Source organism: Electrona antarctica, assembly GCF_951216825.1.
Source record: "Electrona antarctica genome assembly, chromosome: 19".
NCBI classification, from domain to species: domain Eukaryota; kingdom Metazoa; phylum Chordata; class Actinopteri; order Myctophiformes; family Myctophidae; genus Electrona; species Electrona antarctica.
In genome coordinates, this window is record NC_136800.1 from 41,392,663 (window position 1) to 41,415,524 (window position 22,862).

At 42.2% G+C, this 22,862-nt stretch overlaps 1 protein-coding gene across 5 annotated transcripts in view; it reads left to right on the top strand.

Moving 5' to 3' along the window:
- The window catches only part of LOC306912600 (storkhead-box protein 2-like), a 112,405-nt gene that overhangs the window by 46,545 nt on the left and 42,998 nt on the right, over nucleotides 1–22,862 (top strand). The window contains exon 1 of one of the 5 annotated variants that reach the window (XM_079488947.1): nucleotides 21,910–22,078. The exons of the other annotated variants lie outside the window; for them this stretch is intronic. The gene's annotated coding sequence lies outside the window, so the exon portion shown is untranslated. Of the gene's footprint in view, nucleotides 1–21,909; nucleotides 22,079–22,862 lie in introns of those variants that run through there. 5 annotated transcript variants of the gene reach the window in all.

Consider the following 22,862-nt stretch of genomic DNA (forward strand, 5'->3'; position numbering starts at 1 on the left):
GCATGAGAGACGGTGGGGTCTGCACTGAGATCAATCAATCAGTCGGTATTAATGTCCTCAGAAACTGCTGCAGTGTCCGAGTCAGGTGGAACCTAGCCTGGGGTCCCACCTATGCATTCTATGTCATAGGCAGCTCCCGGCAGGATCCGCCGGAGAATCTAGACGCAGCTGCGTGACATGATTCCTAATTAATTAGAGCGACAGAGAGTGTGTGTGTGTGTGTGTGTGTGTGTGTGTGTGTGTGTGTGTGTGTGTGTGTGTGTGTGTGTGTGTGTGTGTGTGTGTGTGTGTGTGTGTGTGTGTGTGTGTGTGTGTGTGTGTGGTGTGTGTGTGCGCGTGTGTGTGCATCAATTTAACAAAGGTGCAGACTATCAGAAATCAGCAGAGAGTGATCGACGTTTGCGCTACTCTATGCCGAATTGAAGGGACTCGGTCCCAGACTTTTTTTGTTCTCCTGGAAACGTCTGGGTTTCGAGGCTAGGTCGAACCTAGTGTGCTCCCCCCCCCCCCCCCCCCCCTCCCCGGAGAAGATCTAGCGAGTTCCCTGACCGCCTTGTCATCGTTGTTTGGCATGTTTATGAAGTGAGCCGACTGGTGGCGTTATAGATCCACTCCACCTGTTTGTACTGGAAAATAAGTCTGAACCACTACCTCACAAAGTCAACTATTTTGTCACGCACGCACGCACGCACGCACGCACGCACGCACGCACGCACGCACGCACGCACGCACGCACGCACGCACGCACGCACGCACGCACGCACGCACGCACGCACACACACACACACACACACACACACACACACACACACACACACACACACACACACACACACACACACACACACACACACACACACACACACACTCACTCTCTCTCTCTATGTGAATCCCTCTATATATAATCTTTTCCTCTTCTTTCTATCTCTCCCTCTCACCACACATGACATCCTCCCATTCTCTCTCTCTCTCCTCTCTCTCTTCTCTCTCTCTCTCCTCTCTTCTCTCTCTCTCTCTCTCTCTCTCTCTCTCTCACTCTCTCTCTCTCTCTCTCTCTCCTCATCCTGACCTATCAGATTCTCTGCAGCCCTGGCCTGTTTTCAGGCTCCTCCTTCAATCTCTCCCGGGCGTTTGGCCTGAAGCAGCTCAGGCTATTTCTGTCCACACACACACACACGCGCACACGCACACACAAACACACACACATGCATACGCGAAGGCCTACACACATGCACGCATGCACACACACACACACACACACATGAACAGCGTACACGCACACATGCATGCACCATACACATGCACGCACGCACACACACACACATACGCCACTGTAAAAAAAAAAAAGACTAAGTCAGCCACGACGTGACCCATTGGTGAGTGGATTCAAATCCATCATCTTGGAATTTCCGAGGACGAAAAGCAACCGGAAACTTCACTCGATAGAACCAGCAGAACCTCTGGAAGCATAACCCTATACTACTTTGTCATTCATTGTCAAATTAGAGGGATCATAATTTATAAAAAACTAATATTTGAAAGAAGACTTTAAACTAGTGACAATTTCTGACAATGTTTGCTAAGTGTAACGTCTGGTCAAATACTGACTGAAAAATCAATAATCACCAATAGGTTGCATCAGTGGTTCCCAAAGTGGGGTCCGGGGACCCCCAGGGGTCCTTTAGGGAGTTCCAGGGGGTCCCCAGCTAAATGATAGTTTGGAACCAAATGGATCCCTATGGTTCTGTAACTCTGAGAGTTAAATTAACATTGATTCTACAATACAAATTAACCTCAGTCTTATCCGGCCACGTAAGTCCCCTGACCTCAGTGTTGTCACTTCAGTGGCAGTAATTTCACTTCCATAGAATTCAGCAGGATCCAGGTGAGCCTGCTGGCTCCATTGCATTGGAGTGAAGACCTGTACGTGCCCGTCGGCCATCGGCCTAGTTGAGAACGATGCAACTTGGGAACCTAATAATACCCGTTGTCAACTTGTCATAGCACCCGTTTTAACTATCTGTCTGTGTCCCACATGGAGATCTCTGTATCTACTGGTCTGCCTGTGTATGAAGAGTGCAAACTGACTGTGAAAAGTGGAGTGGTTAAGTAATCAATTTGCAGGTGTTGGGTTGCCATGGCAATCAATTGGCTTAGGCAGAGGCTGGAAATTCCACAGGTGAGGGGACTTTGGCTCATTAGGCCCACTGGCAGAGCCTGACCAGAGCCTTTTGTGTTTGTTCTGGAGAACCGTGGGTCCGACCGACCTGGCACTGCACTCCCTGTGGGGGTGTGGAACGTGTGTGTCGAGTTCTCGAGTTACGTGCATTACAACCGTACACACACGCACGCAGACAGTCGCAGTCGGCCACCGGCCTACATGGGAACGATGCAACTTGGGAACCTAATGATATACGTTGTCATAGCACCCGTTTTAACTGTCAGCTACTGTCCCACATGGAGATCTGTGTATGTGCCTGTGTGTGAAGACTGCAAACTGAAAAGTGTACTTGGCAATCAATTCGGCCCACGGCCCATATGCGGGGGTGTGCAACGCGTGTGTCGAATGTGAAGTCGGTGGGTCAAACGGTTCTCAAGTTACGTGCATTACAACCGTACACACAAGTACGCAACTACGCACGCACACACATACGCAGAGACGTGGCGCATTATATAGTAGATATGTAACCTACTGGTGGTTATTGGTTATTATATAGTAGATATGTAACCTACTGGTGGTTATTGGTCATTATATAGTAGATATGTAACCTACTGGTGGTTATTGGTCATTATATAGTAGATATGTAACCTACTGGTGGTTATTGGTCATTATATAGTAGATATGTAACCTACTGGTGGTTATTGGTCATTATATAGTAGATATGTAACCTACTGGTGGTTATTGGTCATTATATAGTAGATATGTAACCTACTGGTGGTTATTGGTCATTATATAGTAGATATGTAACCTACTGGTGGTTATTGGTCATTATATAGTAGATATGTAACCTACTGGTGGTTATTGGTTGGTCATTATATAGTAGATATGTAACCTACTGGTGGTTATTGGTCATTATATAGTAGATATGTAACCTACTGGTGGTTATTCGTCATTATATAGTAGATATGTAACCTACTGGTGGTTATTGGTTGGTCATTATATAGTAGATATGTAACCTACTGGTGGTTATTGGTCATTATATAGTAGATATGTAACCTACTGGTGGTTATTGGTCATTATATAGTAGATATGTAACCTACTGGTGGTTATTGGTTATTATATAGTAGATATGTAACCTACTGGTGGTTATTGGTCATTATATAGTAGATATGTAACCTACTGGTGGTTATTGGTCATTATATAGTAGATATGTAACCTACTGGTGGTTATTGGTTGGTCATTATATAGTAGATATGTAACCTACTGGTGGTTATTGGTCATTATATAGTAGATATGTAACCTACTGGTGGTTATTGGTTGGTCATTATATAGTAGATATGTAACCTACTGGTGGTTATTGGTTGGTCATTATATAGTAGATATGTAACCTACTGGTGGTTATTGGTCATTATATAGTAGATATGTAACCTACTGGTGGTTATTGGTCATTATATAGTAGATATGTAACCTACTGGTGGTTATTGGTCATTATATAGTAGATATGTAACCTACTGGTGGTTATTGGTCATTATATAGTAGATATGTAACCTACTGGTGGTTATTGGTCATTATATAGTAGATATGTAACCTACTGGTGGTTATTGGTCATTATATAGTAGATATGTAACCTACTGGTGGTTATTGGTCATTTATAGTAGATATGTAACCTACTGGTGGTTATTGGTCATTATATAGTAGATATGTAACCTACTGGTGGTTATTGGTTGGTCATTATATAGTAGATATGTAACCTACTGGTGGTTATTGGTTGGTCATTATATAGTAGATATGTAACCTACTGGTGGTTATTGGTCATTATATAGTAGATATGTAACCTACTGGTGGTTATTGGTTGGTCATTATATAGTAGATATGTAACCTACTGGTGGTTATTGGTTGGTCATTATATAGTAGATATGTAACCTACTGGTGGTTATTGGTCATTATATAGTAGATATGTAACCTACTGGTGGTTATTGGTCATTATATAGTAGATATGTAACCTACTGGTGGTTATTGGTTGGTCATTATATAGTAGATATGTAACCTACTGGTGGTTATTGGTCATTATATAGTAGATATGTAACCTACTGGTGGTTATTGGTTGGTCATTATATAGTAGATATGTAACCTACTGGTGGTTATTGGTCATTATATAGTAGATATGTAACCTACTGGTGGTTATTGGTTGGTCATTATATAGTAGATATGTAACCTACTGGTGGTTATTGGTCATTATATAGTAGATATGTAACCTACTGGTGGTTATTGGTTGGTCATTATATAGTAGATATATAACCTACTGTGGTTATTGTCATTATATAGTAGATATGTAACCTACTGGTGGTTATTGGTTGGTCATTATATAGTAGATATGTAACCTACTGGTGGTTATTGGTTGGTCATTATATAGTAGATATGTAACCTACTGGTGGTTATTGGTCATTATATAGTAGATATGTAACCTACTGGTGGTTATTGGTTGGTCATTATATAGTAGATATGTAACCTACTGGTGGTTATTGGTCATTATATAGTAGATATGTAACCTACTGGTGGTTATTGGTCATTATATAGTAGATATGTAACCTACTGGTGGTTATTGGTTGGTCATTATATAGTAGATATGTAACCTACTGGTGGTTATTGGTTGGTCATTATATAGTAGATATGTAACCTACTGGTGGTTATTGGTTGGTCATTATATAGTAGATATGTAACCTACTGGTGGTTATTGGTTGGTCATTATATAGTAGATATGTAACCTACTGGTGGTTATTGGTTGGTCATTATATAGTAGATATGTAACCTACTGGTGGTTATTGGTTGGTCATTATATAGTAGATATGTAACCTACTGGTGGTTATTGGTCATTATATAGTAGATATGTAACCTACTGGTGGTTATTGGTCATTATATAGTAGATATGTAACCTACTGGTGGTTATTGGTTGGTCATTATATAGTAGATATGTAACCTACTGGTGGTTATTGGTTGGTCATTATATAGTAGATATGTAACCTACTGGTGGTTATTGGTCATTATATAGTAGATATGTAACCTACTGGTGGTTATTGGTCATTATATAGTAGATATGTAACCTACTGGTGGTTATTGGTCATTATATAGTAGATATGTAACCTACTGGTGGTTATTGGTCATTATATAGTAGATATGTAACCTACTGGTGGTTATTGTCATTATATAGTAGATATGTAACCTACTGGTGGTTATTGGGTTGGTCATTATATAGTAGATATGTAACCTACTGGTGGGTTATTGGTTGGTCATTATATAGTAGATATGTAACCTACTGGTGGTTATTGGTTGGTCATTATATAGTAGATATGTAACCTACTGGTGGTTATTGGTCATTATATAGTAGATATGTAACCTACTGGTGGTTATTGGTCATTATATAGTAGATATGTAACCTACTGGTGGTTATTGGTTGGTCATTATATAGTAGATATGTAACCTACTGGTGGTTATTGGTTGGTCATTATATAGTAGATATGTAACCTATGGTTATTGGTTGGTCATTATATAGTAGATATGTAACCTACTGGTGGTTATTGGTCATTATATAGTAGATATGTAACCTACTGGTGGTTATTGGTTGGTCATTATATAGTAGATATGTAACCTACTGGTGGTTATTGGTTGGTCATTATATAGTAGATATGTAACCTACTGGTGGTTATTGGTCATTATATAGTAGATATGTAACCTACTGGTGGTTATTGGTCATTATATAGTAGATATGTAACCTACTGGTGGTTATTGGTCATTATATAGTAGATATGTAACCTACTGGTGGTTATTGGTCATTATATAGTAGATATGTAACCTACTGGTGGTTATTGGTCATTATATAGTAGATATGTAACCTACTGGTGGTTATTGGTCATTATATAGTAGATATGTAACCTACTGGTGGTTATTGGTCATTATATAGTAGATATGTAACCTACTGGTGGTTATTGGTTGGTCATTATATAGTAGATATGTAACCTACTGGTGGTTATTGGTTGGTCATTATATAGTAGATATGTAACCTACTGGTGGTTATTGGTTGGTCATTATATAGTAGATATGTAACCTACTGGTGGTTATTGGTTGGTCATTATATAGTAGATATGTAACCTACTGGTGGTTATTGGTCATTATATAGTAGATATGTAACCTACTGGTGGTTATTGGTTGGTCATTATATAGTAGATATGTAACCTACTGGTGGTTATTGGTTGGTCATTATATAGTAGATATGTAACCTACTGGTGGTTATTGGTTGGTCATTATATAGTAGATATGTAACCTACTGGTGGTTATTGGTTGGTCATTATATAGTAGATATGTAACCTACTGGTGGTTATTGGTTGGTCATTATATAGTAGATATGTAACCTACTGGTGGTTATTGGTCATTATATAGTAGATATGTAACCTACTGGTGGTTATTGGTTGGTCATTATATAGTAGATATGTAACCTACTGGTGGTTATTGGTCATTATATAGTAGATATGTAACCTACTGGTGGTTATTGGTTGGTCATTATATAGTAGATATGTAACCTACTGGTGGTTATTGGTTGGTCATTATATAGTAGATATGTAACCTACTGGTGGTTATTGGTCATTATATAGTAGATATGTAACCTACTGGTGGTTATTGGTCATTATATAGTAGATATGTAACCTACTGGTGGTTATTGGTCATTATATAGTAGATATGTAACCTACTGGTGGTTATTGGTCATTATATAGTAGATATGTAACCTACTGGTGGTTATTGGTCATTATATAGTAGATATGTAACCTACTGGTGGTTATTGGTCATTATATAGTAGATATGTAACCTACTGGTGGTTATTGGTCATTATATAGTAGATATGTAACCTACTGGTGGTTATTGGTCATTATATAGTAGATATGTAACCTACTGGTGGTTATTGGTTGGTCATTATATAGTAGATATGTAACCTACTGGTGGTTATTGGTTGGTCATTATATAGTAGATATGTAACCTACTGGTGGTTATTGGTTGGTCATTATATAGTAGATATGTAACCTACTGGTGGTTATTGGTTGGTCATTATATAGTAGATATGTAACCTACTGGTGGTTATTGGTTGGTCATTATATAGTAGATATGTAACCTACTGGTGGTTATTGGTTGGTCATTATATAGTAGATATGTAACCTACTGGTGGTTATTGGTTGGTCATTATATAGTAGATATGTAACCTACTGGTGGTTATTGGTTGGTCATTATATAGTAGATATGTAACCTACTGGTGGTTATTGGTTGGTCATTATATAGTAGATATGTAACCTACTGGTGGTTATTGGTTGGTCATTATATAGTAGATATGTAACCTACTGGTGGTTATTGGTTGGTCATTATATAGTAGATATGTAACCTACTGGTGGTTATTGGTTGGTCATTATATAGTAGATATGTAACCTACTGGTGGTTATTGGTTGGTCATTATATAGTAGATATGTAACCTACTGGTGGTTATTGGTTGGTCATTATATAGTAGATATGTAACCTACTGGTGGTTATTGGTTGGTCATTATATAGTAGATATGTAACCTACTGGTGGTTATTGGTTGGTCATTATATAGTAGATATGTAACCTACTGGTGGTTATTGGTCATTATATAGTAGATATGTAACCTACTGGTGGTTATTGGTCATTATATAGTAGATATGTAACCTACTGGTGGTTATTGGTTGGTCATTATATAGTAGATATGTAACCTACTGGTGGTTATTGGTTGGTCATTATATAGTAGATATGTAACCTACTGGTGGTTATTGGTCATTATATAGTAGATATGTAACCTACTGGTGGTTATTGGTCATTATATAGTAGATATGTAACCTACTGGTGGTTATTGGTCATTATATAGTAGATATGTAACCTACTGGTGGTTATTGGTCATTATATAGTAGATATGTAACCTACTGGTGGTTATTGGTTGGTCATTATATAGTAGATATGTAACCTACTGGTGGTTATTGGTTGGTCATTATATAGTAGATATGTAACCTACTGGTGGTTATTGGTCATTATATAGTAGATATGTAACCTACTGGTGGTTATTGGTTGGTCATTATATAGTAGATATGTAACCTACTGGTGGTTATTGGTCATTATATAGTAGATATGTAACCTACTGGTGGTTATTGGTTGGTCATTATATAGTAGATATGTAACCTACTGGTGGTTATTGGTCATTATATAGTAGATATGTAACCTACTGGTGGTTATTGGTTGGTCATTATATAGTAGATATGTAACCTACTGGTGGTTATTGGTCATTATATAGTAGATATGTAACCTACTGGTGGTTATTGGTCATTATATAGTAGATATGTAACCTACTGGTGGTTATTGGTCATTATATAGTAGATATGTAACCTACTGGTGGTTATTGGTTGGTCATTATATAGTAGATATGTAACCTACTGGTGGTTATTGGTCATTATATAGTAGATATGTAACCTACTGGTGGTTATTGGTCATTATATAGTAGATATGTAACCTACTGGTGGTTATTGGTTGGTCATTATATAGTAGATATGTAACCTACTGGTGGTTATTGGTCATTATATAGTAGATATGTAACCTACTGGTGGTTATTGGTTGGTCATTATATAGTAGATATGTAACCTACTGGTGGTTATTGGTCATTATATAGTAGATATGTAACCTACTGGTGGTTATTGGTCATTATATAGTAGATATGTAACCTACTGGTGGTTATTGGTTGGTCATTATATAGTAGATATGTAACCTACTGGTGGTTATTGGTTGGTCATTATATAGTAGATATGTAACCTACTGGTGGTTATTGGTCATTATATAGTAGATATGTAACCTACTGGTGGTTATTGGTTGGTCATTATATAGTAGATATGTAACCTACTGGTGGTTATTGGTCATTATATAGTAGATATGTAACCTACTGGTGGTTATTGGTTGGTCATTATATAGTAGATATGTAACCTACTGGTGGTTATTGGTCATTATATAGTAGATATGTAACCTACTGGTGGTTATTGGTTGGTCATTATATAGTAGATATGTAACCTACTGGTGGTTATTGGTTGGTCATTATATAGTAGATATGTAACCTACTGGTGGTTATTGGTTGGTCATTATATAGTAGATATGTAACCTACTGGTGGTTATTGGTTGGTCATTATATAGTAGATATGTAACCTACTGGTGGTTATTGGTCATTATATAGTAGATATGTAACCTACTGGTGGTTATTGGTCATTATATAGTAGATATGTAACCTACTGGTGGTTATTGGTCATTATATAGTAGATATGTAACCTACTGGTGGTTATTGGTCATTATATAGTAGATATGTAACCTACTGGTGGTTATTGGTTGGTCATTATATAGTAGATATGTAACCTACTGGTGGTTATTGGTTGACATAATTCGAAGCGGGTGTGAATGGAGTGTTATTCATCTGCAACCAGCAGGAGGGGAAACAGTGACACCTTTTGGGCCATATGAGAACTGCACGCACGCACGCACGCGCACACGCGCACACACACACACAGTTGAAAGCTCTTTTAATGATGCAGTCAAGATCTTTGCATCTGGCTGGATGGTTTGTGTGTGCGTGCGTGCGTGCGTGCGTGCGTGTGACTTTGGGTCAGATGGTACATCGTATGATGCAGTGAGAGAGGCTTGTGTGTAGATTACAGTTAGAGTTTTAATCTAACTCTCAGGGTTATACAGAGCCGTACGGGTCCATTTGGTTACAGGTGTACACTCTAGGCAGGGTTACAGACCTGTAAGGGTCCATTTGGTTCCATGTGTTACACTCTCAGAGTTACAGACCTGTAAGGGTCCATTTGGTTACATGTGTACATTCAGAGTTACAGACCTGTAAGGGTCCATTTGGTTCCATGTGTTACACTCTCAGAGTTATAGACCCGTAAGGGTCCATTTGGTTACATGTGTACACCCTAGGCAGGGTTACAGAGCTGTAAGGGTCCATTTGGTTCCATGTGTACACTCTCCGAGTTACAGACCTGTAGGATCCATTTGATTACATGTGTACACACTAGGCAGGGTTACAGACCTGTAAGGGTCCATTTGGTTACATGTGGACTCTCAGAGTTACAGACCCGTACGGGTCCATTTGATTACACCACCTTTACACTCTCAGAGTTACAGGCCCATACAGGTCTGTATATGAGCCATAGCCTAGTATGATTGAATTGATTTTCAACCGTTTCAGGCCTTTTTCTGTGCCTACAATTCCCATGATGCAGTGTGTGTGGGGGGGGGGGGACGACGACGACTGCCATTGGATTCTTTTGAATTTTCGTTTTTTCATGTCATATGAATAGCTATTGAATAGCTTCAAATTGACATATTGGTTGTTCAGTTTGACCCACCAGTTTTGGAGATATGGCTTATAGAGTAATGTCTTGCAGGAAACAGCGAGTTGAGAAAACAGGCTTGAAAGGTTCACTTCTGTGGTCTCTAACATTACACCTATAGCTACATGTTTAAGCATTTATTTCATATTTACATGTCGATTTCAGCTCTGACACTTATTACAGACATGCTCTAGTATGTGAAGAGTCTGCCTGTGCTATTAACTCATTTTGGAAAAATGGTGAAAAGCTGGAATTTGCGTGATGGCAGGCTCTTAGTCAAATCTGGTCATATATAAAGGTAGACGCCTCTTCCAGCTCTGGGGCGTCTGTATCTCAACGGAAGGCAACATAGAGTTTTGATTGATTGATTGAAGTATTTATTAACAGTTTGCAGAATTACAGTACATTTCAAGCACAACTCAATACAAAACTTGTACTGTGAGTGGACAGTACACCATAAAGCATTACACTTGTTTACAAGAGGGACCACCGTTTTCAATTCATCATAACATTTAGAGACGTACAAATATACACTTCTATAGACCAATTATTTGTTTACAAACATTGGGACTGGGCGCACGGGTGACTGTTTCATGTAATCAATTCCCAACAGATCTCCAAACCTGTTGTTTTGGGGAGCGCTGGATTCAGTTCATTCAACCTCCTCTTGTGTGTTGTTAGTGAGACACACCCTAGGAGACATTTATACTTCAAAGCGCAGCAGTGTTGCGCACAGAGAACAGCTGATATACAAGCTCACATCACATCGCAGATGCGACTGTTGTGAGCGTAGAGGTCTGCGTGCGCGACACCATCACGGGACGAAGCATAAATTATACTTGATGGGCTGCAGGTGCGCGTGCAACCATGGACAACCAGGCTCTGCTGCCGTTATCATGAGTGGTTTTCAGGACAACGGCTTTGAATTACTATTATTCTTCACACACAACAGAAACCAATGGATTATATATTTCAAGAGTGAGAGAATACAATAAAAATCCTAATCATTCTTCCTCCACTCTGGAAGAAAAACAGCATCTGAAAGTTTGATGGGGCATTTTTTACACGTGAGTGCAGTTAGAACTTTTCCATTGCATCTTATATGAGAGGCAGGTTTCTTCTGCTGCCGGTATGCGCGTGCATGCTGTTGCTTATCAGTGTGACGTCGTCTGTTAAGGCGTCTATATAGCCAAAAACAGGAAATCATCATAAAGGATGTAAAAAGGGCGAAAACACATATACAGTGGGTGTACAGGGGTGGGTGGGGGATTGAGATTTTACGGGGGCAAGTTTCGAATTGCAGCCGTCCGTAGGTGCCCTTTGAGAGCGGTTTTGAAGGAGTCAAGGGATTCACATGTCTTAATGACTGTTGGTAGGGCGTTCCACAATTTTGTGACATAGGAGCGAAATTAATTTAGTCCCTTGTTTGTGCCAAATCTGGGTTGCACATGGTTTGTTGAACTCCCTCTGGTGTTGTGGGTGTGGACATCGTTGACATTAAGGAAGAAGTATTTACATTGGTATCTTGGTGGTGTATCGAATCTTGTGGACCAGACCCATTGCAAGATGCTGTACTCTGTCGTCAACCCTAAGCCATTCCAGCCTGTCAAAGTGGGCAGGGGTGAGGTGGGTTTGGCGGGTGAGGCCCAGTAGTAGCCTGACCAGTTTGTTTTGGGAAGTCTGGAGCCTTGTTTTAAGGGCCTTTGAGGTGAGGCGATGGCGATGCGTGATTACATTGGCAAGCTTTCCCAAGACCATGTCATGGAAAGGCACTCGTAAAATAAACACACTTGCCACAGATGTACGGCAATCGGTCTTTTATAGTGATTATGATCGACGGAGTCGTGATGCTACTTGCATTCAGTCCGACTACACTACCCCCAAAAAAACCTGCAACTACCAATATTTACAAGCAACTTTAACCCATTTTGGGTGGGAACCCCTTTTGGTGTTAGCATTATGTTATGCTTTAGCTATTGAAAAATAGCAGATCTACAATCTCATAGCGCGCCACCGAGTGGCGCGCTACGAGCTTGTAGGTCTGCTATTTTTGAAAAATCGAAGAACCACTGACATAGAAACATAGCTTTTTCAGAAAACTTTCATTTTCAAAAATACATTTTTAGAATCTGATTCTGAGTCGCTTATAATAAGCCGACATGGCAACACTGATCCCAATCCCACTCCACAAGTCCATGCAGTGTCCTCTGGTTGCTTCCCATGAGCCAGTGACCTGATAGAAATGGAATGTAGCTGTGTGGACACCCCCGCACCCCATGCACACACACACACACACACACACACACACACACACACACACACACAGACTCCAGCTGCATACAGATTCACAACCCCTCGCCCTCAAATTGAACCGGTTTGGTAACATTTCCCCGCCTCATTTTGATCTCCTGCACTGAAAATGAATTTGTTCAGAACTGGAACCAACAAATGCTTTTGCTGCTTTCTAGCCCTGATCTGACAACTGGCAACTAAAGTGGGCGTGTCACTGTCCTACTACAAGGTGGGCGGCTGTGGCTCAGGAGGTAGAGCAGGTCGTCCAATGAGTGTCCAACCACCCTAAAGACTAATCATTGTGTATATTCCTGCACTATACCTGCATCGAGTGATATTGGTACATAGAAATTGATCTATTGAAGATTCTGACTTTCAAATGTACATCATTTTTGTTTTGATTGTATTGCTGTATTGTTGTATTGTTCTTTCTGGTTTGGCAATGTAAACGTATGTTTTCTCATGCCAATAAAGCCCTTTGAATTGAATTGAATTGAATTGAGTGTCCTTGAGCAAGACACTGAACCCCAAATTGCTCCCGATGTGCTGGTTGGTGCCTTGCATGGCTTCAGCCGCAATCGGTGTATGAATATGTGTGTGAATGGGTGAATGTAATGCACAATCTATGTAAAGCGCCTTGGATAAAGGCGCTATATAAATGCACCATTTACCATTTATTTACCATTTGGAAGATGCAGGTGTGATATCATAATGAACAATATGGCAAAAAGCACAGCCCAGTTCAACTCAACCCGCCACCGAGTGGCGCGCTATGAGCTTGTAGATCTGCTATTTTTGAAAAAATCGTGAGGATTTAGAAGACATTTTATACATTTCGACGTCAGGCTAAATGGGTTCAAACCCATTTAGACCTGAGAAGTGTCTTCTGACTAAATCCTGACAGTTTTCTGAAAAACCTATATGTTTCTATGTGAGTGCACGGTGCTCAAACTAACCTATATGTTTCTATGTGAGTGCACAGTGCTCAAACTAACCTATATGTTTCTATGTGAGTGCACGGTGCTCAAACTAACCTATATGTTTCTATGCGAGTGCACGGTGCTCAAACTAACCTATATGTTTCTATGTGAGTGCACGGTGCTCAAACTAACCTATATGTTTCTATGTGAGTGCACGGTGCTCAAACTAACCTATATGTTTCTATGTGAGTGCACGGTGCTCAAACTAACCTATATGTTTCTATGTGAGTGCACGGTGCTCAAACTAACCTATATGTTTCTATGTGAGTGCACGGTGCTCAAACTAACCTATATGTTTCTATGTGAGTGCACGGTGCTCAAACTAACCTATATGTTTCTATGTGAGTGCACGGTGCTCAAACTATTTCATGTCAAGACAAGGACCCCAAAATTATATGAAATTGGCCAAAGAGTCACTCGGTTGAACCCGTCGTCAAGCCTCCTTTTTGAAAAGACACTTTTTGCAGGGCGTTGCTGAAAATGAGCACCTGTGCTCAGCTACTTCCCTGTGTAAATAAAGAATTAAAACAAAAAAAAGAAAGAAAAAAACTTGCTTCAGCCAGTGTTGCCATGTCTGCTTATTATAAGCTTTGACTTTGAGCTTCTTTTTCTGTAAAGTTACTTGTACATAATAATTACTTAATGACTGGCCACAGTTGGAACTACAGGACGTTCATGGAGGTGACGTCATCATGACGCTCAAGCCAACCGTAGCCAACAAAGGTACTTTGGGCCAGTTCCGGGTGCTTCAAACGCCACCGGGCAACTCCCATTGAAATGCATAGTATAGCTATGGGGCTGTCCACCCTCTAGGTATATTTATTATAACTCTACGTAGTAACCTGACCAGTTTGTTTTGAGACTGAGGTGTGAAGCTGTGTTTTTGTGTTGCTAGAGTATCATGGGGCGGCAGTGGCTCAGGGGTAGAGTGACCGGAAGGTAAGCAAAGCAAAGTTCTTTGTTTACCCAGGGAAGTGGACTAAGCTTGAGATGCTTGTTTACAGCCACACCCTGCTCATAGAACATTTCATGGTAGGGGTTCAATGCCTTGCTCAAGGGCACTTCAGCGGTGGTAATTTTAACGTGCCGGTCCGGGGATTCGAACCGGCGACCTTCCGGTATCAAGACCGCTCCGCAAACCGTTCGTCCACCGCTGCCACGGCAAAAGGTCCCCGGTTCGATCCCTGTGGGCTCCCCCAGAGTTAGTGTCAAAGTGTCCTTGAGCAAGGCTCTGAACCCCTGATTGCTCCTGATGTGCAGGTTGGTGCCTTGCATGGTCTCCTCCGGCCTCGTTGTGTGAACGTGTGTGTGAATTCAATCACAATCTCTGTAAAGTGTCTTGGATAAAGGTGCTATATAAATTAGTGATCGACCGATAATCGGCCGTGGCCGATTATCGGCTTCGATATTCATGTTTTTCATTAATATCGGTATCGGTGCTAAAAACAAATAATCGGGAAAAAAACGGCCGATTATTATATTTCTCATAAATGCGCAAACATGGTGAAACAACCACTTTCATTGAAAATCCGGTAGAGTACGGTTGTAAGGAGATGTATAGCTGCGTGTCTGACTCTCCCAGTGCTCCACTCCCAGTGGAGTAGTAGACACGGCTCCACTCTGCACTGACGTCTCCTCTCTCTCACTCACACACACACACACACGGAGTCAGAGAGAGGGCCACTGCACTGACTGCAGGCAGGAGAAAGGATTATAGGCTGCTAACCTTGTAACCATAAAAAGCTTTGCTGTTTTCATCTTCAATTAACCAAAATAAAATCCACACGTGAGAGGGACAGAGAGCAGTGGTAGAACTACGTTAGCCAAGCTAGCTGCTGCCTGCTAACGCTGCAAACAACAGCTGTAACGCGTTGTCTATTGATTGCCTGTCGTGTGTGTGTGTGTGTGTGTGCCTGCCAGCCAACTGAAGCACAACTTTTTTTTCCCCCCATCCTGACCAGCCTAATATGATTATTGCATTTTGTCTATATGCAATAACTAACTGAAAGCCAATGAAGAATGAAACAATCAGTAGCATTGGCAGTCTTCATTTCTAATTCATATTCATTTAGTTGCCAAAAATTTTACTGTTGGCCAGTGTTTTGAGACATATTGTCTTTTATTGCTATAAAATGAATGGTAAAAACAAATTCTACATGCATTAAAAAGTGGCCAGTGATCTTGAAAGTGGCAAATTTCAGTGGTGGAGTAAAAACAAGGTAACATGGCTTTGGAGAGTTTGGGCAGCAGATCTACAAGCTCTCAACATGTCATGATGCAATGTGCTGTGGGCTTGTAGATCACCAATTTTGATAAACTAGAACGGTGCCCATAGGGCCTCTACAGCCCATTGGGCACTGATCTACTTGGAACGATGCAAGTTGGAAATTAATGCCCCACCCAGATATCAGGTCTGTCTCCCTTTTATGCCCATATATGGAGTTCTTTGCAAGGCATGCCCAAATAGGGAGTATATATGCAGCCAGCTTGTGGAGTTCTGTCTTCTGTGTCAGGCATGCCCAAATATGGAGTGCTGTGAGGTCAGAACAGGCCAGCTCCATATGGACGCTGGGCATGGACCTGGTCAAGAGCCCGGGCAGAGGCCTTTTTGGGGCGGTTCTGGACAATTACACACACACACACACACACACACACACACACACACACACACTTGGTGCATTCATAGATAGATAGATACAATTATATATATGCTGCTACAGTACATGTTTGCACTTGAATTTAAAAAAAAGCTGCATTTGATGTTACTGAAACGATGTTGGTGCTTCTTGCACTTCCTTTTTTATAAGCGATACATATTCTCCAATGCATTTAAAGGAATTCTTGTGTTGGAATTTATGTTACTGTAAAAAAAAAATATTTTAACTTAAATTAATATCGGTTCATAATATCGGCTATCGGCTTTTTGATTGTCCACTAATCGGTGATCGGATATATCGGCCAAAAACCATATCGGTCGATCACTAATATAAATGCACCATTTACCATACATTGGTGTGCATCCATAGTCATAGCAGTGTTGCCATGTTGGCTTACTTCTCGCAACGTTTGGCTTGTTTTTTCTTTTAGAGTTGCGGTAATAAAAAATGGTGAGTTTTGGGGTTGCATTTTTTTTGGCTTGTTTTAAAAACTGGAATGGAAAGGTCCATGGACCTTTCACATGCTAATGAGAGATACTTCCTCATGTGTCTGTCTGTCTGTCTGTCTGTCTGTCTGTCTGTCTGTCTGTCTGGCTTGTTTTTTCTTTTAGCGTTTTAGAGTAAAATAAATAATGAGTTTCGGGTTGCATTTTATTGGGCTTGTTTTTTAAACTCTGTGGCTTCTTAGGCAAACACGTGCGTGCGTGCCGTGATGTGCTGTGGATTTTTTTAACTAGTGGGGCTAATGTCGCCCGCACACGCTTGCGAGCGATCACTGATTTAAATCACTTCTTAAATGTAGACCTAATATTAACCCACAATATACTGTATATCAATGTCATTCTATTTACTTGCATAATGGGCAAACCTAAGTGTTGTCATAATTCACCCTTTGTCAAGTCCCGCCCATGGTTGTGCCCATCTTCGCACCCATTGATTGCCGTTTCATGGTTGGACAAAAATCCTCTCTCTCCATCCACTACCATTGAAATAACATGTTTTTCAGTTGCTTCATATTGATATTCTGTGCATTCAATTCTTATTTTAAACTTGGTGTCAGTAAAAAGGAACATCACAGGTGCAGCATGGTGACTGCAGGGCATATCATGTTTGTTTTAAAAAACAATCAACATAAACAAGGCGGAAGCAGGGCGGAACAAGGCCTGCTGGTTAGTCAGTCAGGGACCAATCAGAAGGCTGACAAAGGGTGAATTATGCCTATTTACCTTGCAAACGTCACCTCTGTAATTTAATTAGTTCATGAATCCATCAGCCACTGTTCTGCAACTCGTTAGACTTCTTCAGACAGAACGCTAAGCAAAGCAAAGCAAAGTTCTTTGTTTACCCAGGGAAGTGGACTAAGCTCGAGATGCTTGTTTACAGCCACACCCTGCTCATAGAACATTTCATGGTAGGGGTTCAATGCCTTGCTCAAGGGCACTTCAGCGGTGGTAATTTTAACGTGCCGGTCCGGGGATTCGAACTGGCAACCTTCCGGTATCAAGGCCGCTCCGCAAACCGTGCGGCCACAGCTGCCCCAACTAACTACAGTAGTATAGTATAGACTACTTAGACTTCTTCAGACAGAACGCTACAGTAGTATAGTATAGGCTACTTAGACTTCTTCAGACAGAACATAGTATAGGCTACTTAGCAGTTGGACACAATGGACCGTAGCCAATTATGCATCCTGGGTCGGTCATTCCTATTGCTTCAAGCTGTGACACTCGATCGGCAGGTTTGTTAGCGAGGTGCGAAAACTGTGAATGGCTGTGCAGGCTTGCATCTCTGAACTACCTGGTAGCCCTACCGTCAGCTCACCCCTACGGTGCGTGCGTGCGTGCGTGCGTGCATTGTGCGTGCATTGTGCGTGCGTGATTACTTCTGTAAATCAGGAAGGTTACCCAGCAAGCCAAATGACGACGTTATGGCGACGTCTCCTGGTGACGTTCAGGACTAGGCCAGATCACAGCCCATATGGGGATGACCTTTACGTTCAGGACTAGGCCAGATCACAGCCCATATGGGGTGATCTTTACGTTCAGGACTAGGCCAGATCACAGCCCATATGGGGATGATCTTTACGTTCAGGACTAGGCCAGATCACAGCCCATATGGGGATGATCTTTACGTTCAGGACTAGGCCAGATCACAGCCCATATGGGGATGATCTTTACGTTCAGGACTAGGCCAGATCACAGCCCATATGGGGATGACCTTTACGTTCAGGACTAGGCCAGATCACAGCCCATATGGGGATGACCTTTACGTTCAGGACTAGGCCAGATCACAGCCCATATGGGGATGACCTTTACGTTCAGGACTAGGCCAGATCACAGCCCATATGGGGATGATCTTTACGTTCAGGACTAGGCCAGATCACAGCCCATATGGGGATGATCTTTACGTTCAGGACTAGGCCAGATCACAGCCCATATGGGGATGATCTTTACGTTCAGGACTAGGCCAGATCACAGCCCATATGGGGATGACCTTTATGTTCAGGACTAGGCCAGATCACAGCCCATATGGGGATGATCTTTACGTTCAGGACTAGGCCAGATCACAGCCCATATGGGGATGATCTTTACATTCAGGACTAGGCCAGATCACAGCCCATATGGGGATGATCTTTACGTTCAGGACTAGGCCAGATCCCAGCCCATATGGGGATGATCTTTACGTTCAGGACTAGGCCAGATCACAGCCCATATGGGGATGATCTTTACGTTCAGGACTAGGCCAGATCACAGCCCATATGGTGATGATCTTTACGTCATTTCCAGGACGTCTTCACCAGTTGAAATTAGCTAATTCGGGGCCCAGATCTGACTAGTTATGATATGACTTAAGTTGATCTCGCCTCGATCGGACACTTTCTGATTCATCCATGGACGTCTTAGTGGGCAGAATTTATGTTGGTTGAAATCAGGTGATATTCTGGGCCAGATGTGACTAGTCTTGGTTTGACTTGATCTGACCCCAATCGAGACGTCACTAATTCGTCCAGGTCCTGACCGTGCTTGCTGGGTAGCTCTTGGGAAGCTCGTAGATTTCCATTCATACATTGTGATATTGTTCAGTACTTCTTTGTCCAGTGTGTGTCTGTGTGTGTGTGTGTGTGTGTGTGTGTGTGTGTGTGCGTGTGCGTGCGCGTGCGTGCGTGCGTGCGTAATATGTATGTGTATAAGTGGCTGTGGATTAAAGGCCTCTTGTCTTAAAGTGGTCGTTGAATCCTAATTGTGTCTCGTTTGGTTGCCAGTTCCAGCATGATGCTATAAGTTATTTAACTTGTTGTTAGAGGCCTTTGTGTTGCGTTAGTCACCCCACCCCCCCACCCCCCCAACACACACACACACACACACACACACACACACACACACACACACACACAAGCTGCAACCCGCCCTTCCATGGACCTTTCACATGCTAATGAGAGATACTTCCTCATGTGTCTGTCTGTCTGTCTGTCTGTCTGTCTGTCTGTCTGTCTGTCTGTCTGTCTGTCTGTCTGTCTGTCTGTCTGTCTGTCTGTCTGTCAATTAAATTCAAAGGAGCTTTACTGACATGAGAAAACATACGTTTACATCAAAGTGAAACAAAACAATCAAGACACAACAATATGTACAAATTGATATTGAATATGAATTGGAATAAAATAAAGGTGTAAACAGAGCTGTGTTACATTAACACTTTGCTTGTGAAACTATAAAAAAGCATTGTGCATTTTCTGTCAGATATAGTCTCTCACTTCTATGCGTCTGTTTATATAAACTAAAGCAGTGCCCGTTGGGGGGGGGGGGGGGGGGTGATCAGGTGTGATCAATTGGCTAATAAAGGTGTCACACATTAACGAGGTTGCGCATCATTGTGATGTCAGAACGAACTACAAAATGACTGAAAGGTGGAGTGTAAGAATGTCATCAGAACAGGCCAGCTCCATCCATACATGGAGATCTATAAGGGTTTGATGAGGTCAGATCAACATATGGAATGAATTCTGTACTGGCCGTATATGGAGCGTGACTTGAGTGTACAGCGTTTGGATTTGGAGCTGGATTTGGGCCCTAGCTGTCCGGAGCCTGGGCCTGGGCTACCACGGTTTCTGGACAACCGTGGGTTCCGACGGCCTGGGCACCGGCCACGGTGTCGGACGTTGGTGGGACTCGACACTCCACACACACACACACACACACACACACACACACACACACACACACACACACACACACACACACACACACACACACACATTCATACACCAGATTGTGCATTACATTCTCACCCACATTCATACACCTTTACATAGATTGTGCATTACATCCACACACACACACACACACACACACACACACACACACACACACACACACACACACACACACACACACACACACAGTACACACACATTCATTCATACACTGATGGCGGAGGAAACCATGCAAGGCACCAACCTGCACATCTGGAGCAATTAGGGGTTCAGAGTCTTGATCAAGGACACTTCGACACTAACTCTGGGGGAGCCCACAGGGATCGAACCGGGAATTTCACGGTTCCCATCCGGCTGCTCTACCCCCTGAGCCTCTGTCTGTCTGTCTGTCTGTCTGTCTGTCTGTCTCTGCTAACCTGCCTGCGACTCTGCGGGTAGTTCTGGAATGTTCCCTGTGCCGTGTGTGTGTGTGTGTGTGTGTGTGTGTGTGTGTGTGTGTGTGTGTGTGTGTGTGTGTGTGTGTGTGTGTGTGTGTGTGTGTGTGTGTGTGTGTGTGTGTGTGTGTGTGTGTGTGTGTGTGTGTGTGTGTGTGTGTGTGTGTGTGTGTGTGTGTGTGTGTGTGTGTGTGTGTGTGTGTGTGTGTGTGTGTGTGTGTGTGTGTCCTACATCCTACAGCCTTAGCATTCTAACTGGGTCACACACCAGAAAAACCCAAATGCAGCACTGCTACTACTACACATACACACACACACACACACACACACACACACACACACACATACTGAGGTAGCAGAGATGTGCAGTCGTAGAACGAAGAAAGGTATAGGGATGTGTGTGTGTGTGTGTGTGTGTGTGTGTGTGTGTGTGTGTGTGTGTGTGTGTGTGTGTGTGTGTTAGGCGTTATAGGAGCGACTGGGGATGCGTTGTCATGACAACTCTTTTTCGGCCGCCCGCCCACAAGCTTGTATGTTGGGGAGAGAGAGAGAGAACGAGAGAGAACAAGAGAGAGACAGAGAGAACGAGAGAGAAAGAGAGAGAGGGAGATAGAGCGAACACGAGGGAGGGAGGGAGAGAGGCTGCGTGTGATTGGTCACACCCCCCTGTCTTTGTGTGGAGCAAGGCATTGTGGGTAGGCCCTTGACTGAATGCTCATTTGTGTGTGTGTGTGTGTGGCGAGGGGGAGGAGCACATAGTGTGTGAAAGAGAGAGAGAGGACAAGCTATAGTGTAGTGTGTGTGTATATGTGTGTGTGTGAATGTGAAAGAGAGATAGAGCCAGATCTGTAGTACAATCCCACAGCCATCCAACTGGATTATATACATTTTTACCAAAAGGACTGGATCTCACATCAACCAAGGTACTGCCCTCTCTCTCTGTCTCTATCTCCCTCTTTCTCCATCTCTGTCTAATGTCTCTCTATCACTCTGGCTAGTTAATGGTGGGGAGGGGGTGCTAGTTAGCGGTTAGCCACATAGCGTCACCACACTCTGTCTCTCTCTCTGCAGAGAGAAGGAGAGAGAGTAGGATTGCTGCTGAGAGAGAGAGAGAGAGAGAGAGAGAGAGAGAGAGAGAGAGGATGACAAAGGCGAGGAGGTGTGGTTTAGTGTTCTGGACAAAGGCATCCGATTGTTTACAACCACTGCAGTGTCAGAGAGACCCTCTTACTTCTGTCTGTCTGTCTGTCTGTCTGTCTGTCTGTCTCTCCTTGCGTCTCGTGTCTGTGTGTAAAATCTGGTGTTTTAATGCAGCTATAAAATAAATACAGCTACGAATGGAGCTCTGTCTCTCTATCTCTGTCTCTCTATCTCTATATCTGTCTCTCTCTGTCTATCTCTGTCTATCTCTGTCTCTCTCTGTCTATCTCTGTCTCTCTCTGTCTCTCTCTGTCTATCTCTGTCTATCTCTGTCTATCTCTGTCTATCTCTGTCTCTCTCTCTCTCTCTCTCTGTCTCTCTCTCTCTCTCTCTGTCTCTGCATGGATGGCGTAGTACTGATTGTAGTGTAGTAGTAGAAGGGGGAGAGAGAGAGAGAGAGATAGAGAGAGAGAGAGACACTCGGTCGGTGAACAGCTGCTGCTACAAAATGGCTCTGGCTTTCACTCTGCTGTCTCTCTCTCTCTCAGCTGTCTGTCTGTCTGTCTG